Source organism: Sinocyclocheilus grahami, unplaced genomic scaffold, assembly GCF_001515645.1.
Source record: "Sinocyclocheilus grahami isolate Dianchi unplaced genomic scaffold, SAMN03320097.WGS_v1.1 scaffold1042.1, whole genome shotgun sequence".
NCBI classification, from domain to species: domain Eukaryota; kingdom Metazoa; phylum Chordata; class Actinopteri; order Cypriniformes; family Cyprinidae; genus Sinocyclocheilus; species Sinocyclocheilus grahami.
This window is the reverse complement of record NW_015506221.1, coordinates 311,937-321,772: the sequence shown is the minus strand read 5'-3', so window position 1 is coordinate 321,772 and position 9,836 is coordinate 311,937.

The following is a 9,836-nucleotide window of genomic DNA, read 5'->3' as shown; positions in this document are numbered from 1 at the left end:
AGCCTATGTATTTTTAAGCTATGATTCTCCCACGATCCTGAAACAAAACAGACAACCAAACGAAATATGTAATTTACTTGAGTTTCTGACAAAATGTTTTATTAATGTTATAGTAAATAAGTCTATTTAAAAATATTTATTAATTTAAACGAATTAGAATAGATACATGAAGACTTGTTTCGTTTTGAATCTCTGGAATGAATGATTTAGACATCAAATACATTTAACACTCACTTTTCGCCACCTACTGGAATAATGTAACATATACAATCATTATTTGCAGCGTATCATTACTTTCAAAGAACCATTTTGATCGCGGCTCCCGCAACATCAGAGTCTACATCCGGACTTTAAACTTTTATCAATACTTTCGCTATTATTTAATGTTTGCAACACAGAAATGTAGCCTACTGTGTAAGTAGACTGTTTGTGAAGCTGTTTCAAACAAAGCTTTACACGATGAGCGCTGCTCTCTCTGGATCAGAGGCTGTGCAAATGCAGGTTTAAATATTCCGATGTGATTGGGATTTCAAAGGTTTAATAGACATAGCGGAATCACCGTCATTTAGGAAAAAGATTGCGTGTGTTTGAATCAAGATCGCAAACTTTTAATGATTAAACGTGCATACATAGGCTATATAAGGCTCATATGTATTTTTCTAGCCCATGTCATATTTATGCAGACCTCAAAAGTAACCCGGGCCCAGGCCTAAAAAATGCATCTGGCCGGGATTTCTAAATCGCCCAAAATGTCCGGGATTCAGCTTTTGCATTCTACAGTCGCCATTCATTGTGTGTGTTTTTGTTTTAGAGCCCTGCGAGGGATTGTTTTCTTAATCCCACTCCCATTATCGCCTGCTCCCATGATTTTTGTGTCCAGCGCTCCCGCAAACATTCTAATATTCCATATAATTTTCGTGCATCAGGGAGCCTCCATCAATATGCTGAGTATTTAAGTATCTTTTGAAAGAGCGCCCGCTGTGCACTTTCACTTTCGATTTTGCAATCACGAGCACTCTGTGTAAAGGAAGATCAGATATTTGTCACTGAGCTCAGGATCTGTTGAGCAACAAATCCTCCAGCATGATCTGTCAGCCATCTCTCCTCTCAACCCATGATCACGGAAATCTGACTGGGGTTTTTTTCCCCATGGAATTGGACTACATTTAAACTGTTGCCATGGCTTGATTTTCCCTCATCGTGGGTTAAAGGTTTGAAATGTTGCATAAATTACTGCAAGGAAAGGTGACGGCGGCATTTGTGAAAAAAAGGGAAAACCTGAAACAAAAATATAAATAAGATCATTCTGTTACTTCTAATACAGAAATCAAATGACATTGTGCTGTTAAAATGACTGCTTTGTATTGTGTTTGTGCATTTTTGTATGATCTGAAATGTCTGCAGACTGGTGTGAGCAGTGAAGATGGAGAAGTCCACAGCAGCATCCTGGAAATGGTCCAGCCATGGATGAGACACTCCATCACTCCACCTGCCCTTACTGTCTCATCTGAGCCAGATGCTGCTGTGGTCTCTTCATCCTCAGTGACCCCAGAGCCAGTGAGAGCATCTAGAGAAAGACCAAAAGACACTGAGGATGTGACTTTGGTCAAGTTTGTCCTGCTGGTTTCTGTTCATACAACATCAGTCAATGGAGCCTCAGTTTCCGAAGGGTCAAAAGCATCATCAAATAAAGTCATGAAGCTTCTGAAAGTCAGTCTCCCATTGACTGATATTGTATTGAACAGAAACCAGCAGGACAAACTTAACTAAAACCACCTTTTGTGTTCAACGTGGAGGCGAGTAAATAATGATTGAATTTATATGTTTGGATGAACTAACCCTTTAAACCCCCAAAATAGAAACTGTATAATATATATGCATATTTATATTATAGTAGTACCTTGAAGAAATAAACTTTATGAAATAAGCCACTTTACTGAGCGTTTGTGCTCAAGACACAAAAAAGGATTTATAAAAATCACATTTACATTTATTCTTTTGTCAGACACTTTTATCCGAAGTGACAGTGCTCTTATTACCGGGACCCCAACCCCCCTGCAGCAACCTGGAGAAAAGAGCCTTGCTCTAGGACACACTGGTGGTGACAACTGCGGAGATCGAACTAGTAACCTTCTGCTTACCAGTCCAGTGCTTTAGCCCACTACACCACAAAAGTAATGAAACTGTAAACATATGAAATGAAATGCTGACAACATTAATTGTAGAATGTTTTACTCTGTTTAAATGTTTTACAGATAGTCATGATCATAGAGAGCAGCACACAAATGTTTGGAGCAGACACATAGCCAGATTGTCCCGCACATGTTCTCCTGCTCTTGTTCAAGATTGTGTGGCTCAGGAGCATCATCATGGTCTTCCTCATCCTCTCTGTGCACTCAGGCAATGACAGCCTTGATGTCCCTTTCTCATCCATGATCAGATTCAGTCTGACTGCAGGAGTGATGATCGTGATGGACGGCAGAGACAGGTGAAGGTGGACACGGGGGTCAGCTGCTTCATCAGAATAAAGCTGCAGAACTGTCTCAGCTGTGTTGAGATGCAGTAGATGTGGGCTCACCATCTGTAAATACATGATTGTTAGAACAATGTTTGAATAAAGCTTTGTTTCATGTGTCACAGTTTCCGAAGGGTCAAAAGCATCATCAAATAAAGTCATGAAGCTTCTGAAAGTCAGTCTCCCATTAACTGATATTGTATTGAACAGAAACCAGCAGGACAAACTTAACTAAAACCACCTTTTGTGTTCAACGTGGAGGCGAGTAAATAATGATTGAATTTATATGTTTGGATGAACTAACCCTTTAAACCCCCCAAATAGAAACTGTATAATATATATGCATATTTATATTATAGTAGTACCTTGAAGAAATAAACTTTATGAAATAAGCCACTTTACTGAGCGTTTGTGCTCAAGACACAAAAAAGGATTTATAAAAATCACATATACATTTATTCTTTTGTCAGACACTTTTATCCGAAGTGACAGTGCTCTTATTACCGGGACCCCAACCCCCCTGCAGCAACCTGGAGAAAAGAGCCTTGCTCTAGGACACACTGGTGGTGACAACTGCGGAGATCGAACTAGTAACCTTCTGCTTACCAGTCCAGTGCTTTAGCCCACTACACCACAAAAGTAATGAAACTGTAAACATATGAAATGAAATGCTGACAACATTAATTGTAGAATGTTTTACTCTGTTTAAATGTTTTACAGATAGTCATGATCATAGAGAGCAGCACACAAATGTTTGGAGCAGACACATAGCCAGATTGTCCCGCACATGTTCTCCTGCTCTTGTTCAAGATTGTGTGGCTCAGGAGCATCATCATGGTCTTCCTCATCCTCTCTGTGCACTCAGGCAATGACAGCCTTGATGTCCCTTTCTCATCCATGATCAGATTCAGTCTGACTGCAGCAGTGATGATCGTGATGGACGGCAGAGACAGGTGAAGGTGGACACGGGGGTCAGCTGCTTCATCAGAATAAAGCTGCAGAACTGTCTCAGCTGTGTTGAGATGCAGTAGATGTGGGCTCACCATCTGTAAATACATGATTGTCAGAACAATATGTTTGAATAAAGCTTTGTTTCATGTGTCAAACTGTCAATGACTTGTATTTATTTATTGTCATGGCTACTTTTATTTATTCTTTTACTCATTTATTCATGTTTCCTGTTTTCAGTAAATAAAATATAATTGTTTCATTAACTTGTGCATTAATTCATTACTTGACTGAACATTGAGATTTATTCACCTTGGCTGCATTTGTCTAGTGTGTAGTCATGCATAGCTATGGCATATGACAAAACAAATTACATTTAGCTAATTATTGGTCAGCATTTATCATTATTATTGTTCATAAGTGTTTGGGTGGGCTAGCAGTGCATTTTGGGGTAATCTTAAGTAGTAAGTGTGGGCTCACCATCTGTAAATACATGATTGTCAGAACAATATGTTTGAATAAAACTTTGTTTCATGTGTCAAACTGTCAATGACTTGTATTTATTTATTGTCATGGTTACTTTTATTTATTCTTTTACTCATTTATTCATGTTTCCTGTTTTCAGTAAATAAAATATAATTGTTTCATTAACTTGTGCATTAATTCATTACTTGACTGAACATTGAGATTTATTCACCTTGGCTGCATTTGTCTAGTGTGTAGTCATGCATAGCTATGGCATATGACAAAACAAATTACATTTAGCTAATTATTGGTCAGCATTTATCATTATTATTGTTCATAAGTGTTTGGGTGGGCTAGCAGTGCATTTTGGGGTAATCTTAAGTAGTAAGTAGTATAAGTAGTAATACTTAAATTTTTCGAGTGTAAAATTAATGGTCTTCTCCAAAGCCGAGATCTTCTAGCAGCTGATCGACGTCTTTGTTCAGATATTACAAATATTGCAAACGCTGAGGAAAACTGTACTAGGTAGGGTTGTGGAGTTACTGATGCTATGAGGTGTTAGTGCACCTGTCCCTCTTATGTTCTTTTTTTATTATTACTGCAGAACTTATAATTACATACAAGCTCAGGGAAAGATGGTTGTATCTTTAACAATGAACAATCATAATGACAAAAAGCAGAAAACATAAATATAATGGGTTTGCATACATCACAGTATGAGATTATATACACAGAAAAAAGGCACAATGACAAGGTTAAATATCTTTGAATAATCATAATATTAATATAATCAATGCATCAAAACATTGCATTTGTTGTTGTTGTTTATAAGCCGGAGGGATGAAACAAGAGAGTTCAATTCAACAAGAAAAAGAGGAAAACAAAGGAGATTTAAGCCGGTTTTGCTTGTGGATGAAAAATTTTGCACATAAAATAAAGTAACAACATATATGTTTGGGTTTTCGTAATAAAAAATAATATATTTAAGGGTTAAACTGTGGGTCGTATTAGTAGGGATAAAAATATAAAAATTTAAATCAACCCAAATTGTATTGGTTATACTACAATCACAATAAAAAGGCAGCTGTTTCTTCAACAAGACCACAAAATGAGGAAATTTCATAAACATCAAAATATTTACAGAGAGATCAATTAAACCTGTCGCTCGTATCTTTTAATGCCCGGTTCAGACTACACGGTTTTAGCCCGATTTTGCCACTATTTGCTTGACTTAGGGTGTCGTGGGGATTCGTAACGACAATGGGCGTCGGGACGCAAGATTCCATCGTTTCAGCTCGTGTAGTGTGTCATAGTGGACGACAACCGATTCCGCGTCTGCGATGCTTCACGACATCACGACAAAAAGACTAGCATGTTGTCCGACGAGTTCTGTCACATTGGTGATGTTGACCAATAGCAGCACAGAAGCTCTTTCATACACAGGTTTCAAACATGGCGAAACGAAAGAATTATGAGATGGAGGAAAGGTTCGTGGAGCTGTGGCAACAGTACTCCTGCCTGTATGATGTGTCATCGAGGGACTACCACAACAGAACAAAGAAAGAAAAATGCTGGCGAACTGTAGCGGAAGCGCTTCAGCAATGTTTACACTCTTGTTTTCGGAAGTCAGTTGCTAGTTCTGCCTTCTCGATGACATCGCGTGCGTCGTTAAAGATGGCACGCGATGAATGGTCGGGAAGCAACATGTAGTCTGACATGTTTCTTGTCCACGACAAGATTTTAGGAGTCAAAATCGTGTAATCTGACACAGTGACTATCGTGACCGACAAAAAATATAGTGTAGTCTGAACCCGTTATAAGTTGTTGCGCTTGTAACGTCGTAGATCACATGATAACGTCAACATGGCGGATGATGCCTGGATCGCATTCATACTTAGCTAGATTTGGCTGTAGAGTATATACTCTTTTAGCGCTCGTTAAGTAAGTACTTAATGAAATTAAGTACCTACTCATTGAGTAGACGGTTTCGGACGCAGCCAGTCACTTGCTTCATTTCTGAATGAATCAGCCGTTTGAATGAATCGATGAATGACTGAACGACTCACTTGTTAAGACAGGGAGTTGCCACCACCTACTGGTGCTTTTAGTTTTTTATTTAGAGTAGTGTTTCTTTTTTAAAATAATTTCATATATCACTCACTATTTATTTGCATTTTTGTATTTTGAATTAAAATATTTCTTTCTAATGCTACTTTTTTTGTAATGTCTATTCAGTGTTTTTTTCTAAATGAACACAATGATAACTATTATCTTTAATAACTTTATCTTTAATTAATTGGCACATGATGTGCGTGTTAATTAATCTCGTTAATTTGAGATTAATTTGATTAATTAATCGGCACATTATTAATTAATTAGATAAAAAAATAATCACTTGACAGCCCTATTTAAAAGATAAAAAAATCAGTTTTTCACTAATTTAAATTCACTAAATTGCTGAATTTGACTAAAGTGCTTATTTACAATTATTGTTGGTGTTGTTCCAGACTGTGTATGTTTGATCAGATAAAAATGATTATACATGAAGGAAATATAGTTTAAATAATTGGGAATCTTTCTCGTTCTACATCAAGCCTAGTATATCAATTAATAAGTCTAAGTCTGTATGATAATATATATTTCAAAAACTAGTCTCTTCATTGTAGTCATAACTCGAAATTATCCAGCAGAAAAGCATATTTTATAAGTAAAAAACCGTTGATGTGATATTTTGAACATTTGCTGCTAATCATTTCTCTGCAGCTCAGCAGTTCCTCTGCGGCCCTCTGTAGGTCATTGATGATAGCTCACCGTAGAGAAAATGTATGTTATTTATTAGTTTGTATCTCTGTGTATATCTGTGTGGTTTTATCACATCGATTTATTCGTGTACTGGGGTTTATACCCGGTGTTACCAGTGATTAACTATTAAGTTATGGAGGACTGGGGTCGGGTGGGTCTCTATAAACCAGGGATCCTCAAATATGGCCCACGAGATCCACTTTCCTGCAGAGTTTAGCTCTAACCCTAATCAAACACATCTGAGCAAGCTAATCGGTGTCTTCAGGATCATTAGAAAATCACAGGTAGGTGAGTTTGATCAGGGTTGGAGCTAAACTCTGCAGCGCATTGGCTCTCCAGGGCAAGATTTGAGGAACCCTGCTATAAACCATTAAAGCTCATTTGATTGTAGAGAAAATCCACCAGCTCTCCTTCTGTTAATCACTGTGTCATCACACCCCCACCAAAACACAATATACTCCACTCGGGCCTTCTTGACCCCCGCTGCACCCACCCACCACAGCTGTTAACTGGGGGCCAAACAGGGCACAGACTCGATTAATCTTCACTCGACCGTCAGTACCGAGTCACTTATTGGTGTTAAGATACACTCAAAATTTAGAACGTTTTAATAAGTGCACTCAGCTCTTGTCAGACCGTAAAGCTTCTCTCTTCTACAGAACACACAGAGAAAAGTACTGATTTCTAAAAGTTCAAATATAAATAAATAATGTTATTGAATGTACTTCATTTTTGCTTTGAAAACCTTATGTCATGAATAAATCGTCTTTTTTAATAAACCAGAACTTACTTCAAGTGGAAGCCAATTGGGGTCGCCGTTTTCCCCTGTTTTTATTTATTTTTTTCTTCACTTTTCCAATGAAGGTCAAGTATGAATATTTAACAACAGTTTTGAAATTGTATTAACTATATTCAAAGCAATATACAACTTGTGTGAAGAGTATTTTCATGAATTAAATGTGTAGATACTGCAGCCTACAGACAAAGCAGACAAACAATGCTGCTTTTTCCATTTGAGTTTAAGATAACTGTGAGAACTGTCTGAGACACATAAAGACACTGGTACTCGTTTAAACCTCCACTCTACAGAAAGGTGAGAGACCCTGTTTGTCATTGGCTGTCAAGTGACCAACCAATGGAACATATTTATGGTTTTGGTTAGCCCTGCAGCTGAGTTTAACCGCACTGTAGACTAGTTACACTGTGTAGATTTCTACTGAATACAAAACCCCCCAAAAAAAGTTAGGTACAAACACAGACATCCTGACTGAGACATATGAAGAAATACATACTGACATGGATGTCACAGCCATCTGCTGGTGTGTCCATGTCAGTCACTAGAGGGCACCCTTCCCGGATCATTATGTTTGTTGTGGACTTCAGTTCCCATCAACCTTTGCACGGACTGTCAGGCCTCATTGCTTTCAGCTGTGTGCAATTAGCCTAGATTAGCTATCCTATATATACCATGGCTGCTTCTAAAAGCTTAGGCAGCTGACTTGGTGCCTCACTGTCCTGTCAGGCAATGACTTTGCAGGCAGCGGTTTTGCACGAAGGCACCACATGAAACTGATTTCTGACATGCTTCTGAGGCAGCGTAAAGGTTTAATGATCTACAACAAAATAGAACGAGTTTTAGTGATAACTAAACGAATATTGAATTACTATAATACTGATTTCTCTCTAGAACTAACATCAAAAGTGCAAAAAGTCAGAAATATACTTTTACACACAAACTGACCACCAAATGCAACTTTCAGACGTTTCAGATCTTTATTTTTTAGCTCAACCATCACGAAAGATACATCTATGCTGCCTTCAAAAATCGATCCGATGAAGGTATCTCTTGAGAAAGGAAATTAAGCTAACTTTGGATTCAGATGTGCCTTGATGCCTTCCTACCTTGGGATATGTCCTCCAAAGGCAGCACTTGGGGGAAGTTGTGGCCTAATGGTTAGAGAGTCGGACTTGTAACGCAAAGGTTGCGGGTTTGAGTCTTGTACCGGCAGGGATTGTAGGTGGGTATATTCCACCTTCAATACCATGACTGAGGTGCCCTTGAGCAAGTCACCAAACCCCCAACTGCTCCCTGGGTGCCGCAGCAAAACAAAAATAGCTGCCCACTGGTGTGTGTGTGTGTGTGTGTGTACTTTGGATGGGATAAATGCAGAGTACTAATTCCGAGTATGGGTCACCATACTTGGCCACATGTCACATCACTTTTTCACTTTCATTTTAGAGCTTTCGGACACAACTCATGTTCTGTTCTGTCTTTGGTTGCTGAAGTGTTGTGGTTTTTGTCACTCTGATTCCTGAGTGTTTTTGCTGGAGTTTGCATTCTGGATTACTTTGTGTATTGTGTATTTTGCCCTGTTTTTTCAGGGAGTCTCTGTCAGCGTTCACCAGCTCTGGACTCCATACCCCAGAATCCTCCCCGGCTCACACCTGTTCACAGTCCATAATACAGAAACACAATACAACAATGATATAATGCATACGTATATGTTCTAAGTTTACACAAAAGGTATTTCTTGGACAACTAATGCGTAGAACTGTTAATACAATAATCCAGCTGTCATGGCAAAAGTGCAACAAGACCACAAACCACACAATAACACCAATGCGGAATAACAATTAAATAACAAAATAAATGGTGTACTTTTTTGCTTTCTTTTTAAAAACTGTTTGTAAATATGTCTGTAATTTAATGCTACCAATGCTTTGGCCGTGTAACACCTTTTTACCATACAAATACAGCCACTTGAATATCAAATCTATTAACATTATAACTATGCAAAAGAACTAATATAAATGTGCCAGTGAATTCAAAAAGTTCAGGTGAATTAAAGCAAGAAACACACATAACCAATGCTGGTATGCGTATAAGTACATTTTGAAAGGCAAATTCATGACAAAACGACAAAAACGTCTTCCTGTCTCTCTGTAGGTCAGAATGTGGTTTTAACAGGTAATAATGTACAAAACCAAGACATGACAGTGTATACACACTGTACTTGCTCATCTAAGTGTCTCCAGCATCAGATTATTAAAGAATATTACCCTTCAGTCTTGAATAATACACACTTGATTGATGAAAAACAAGAGA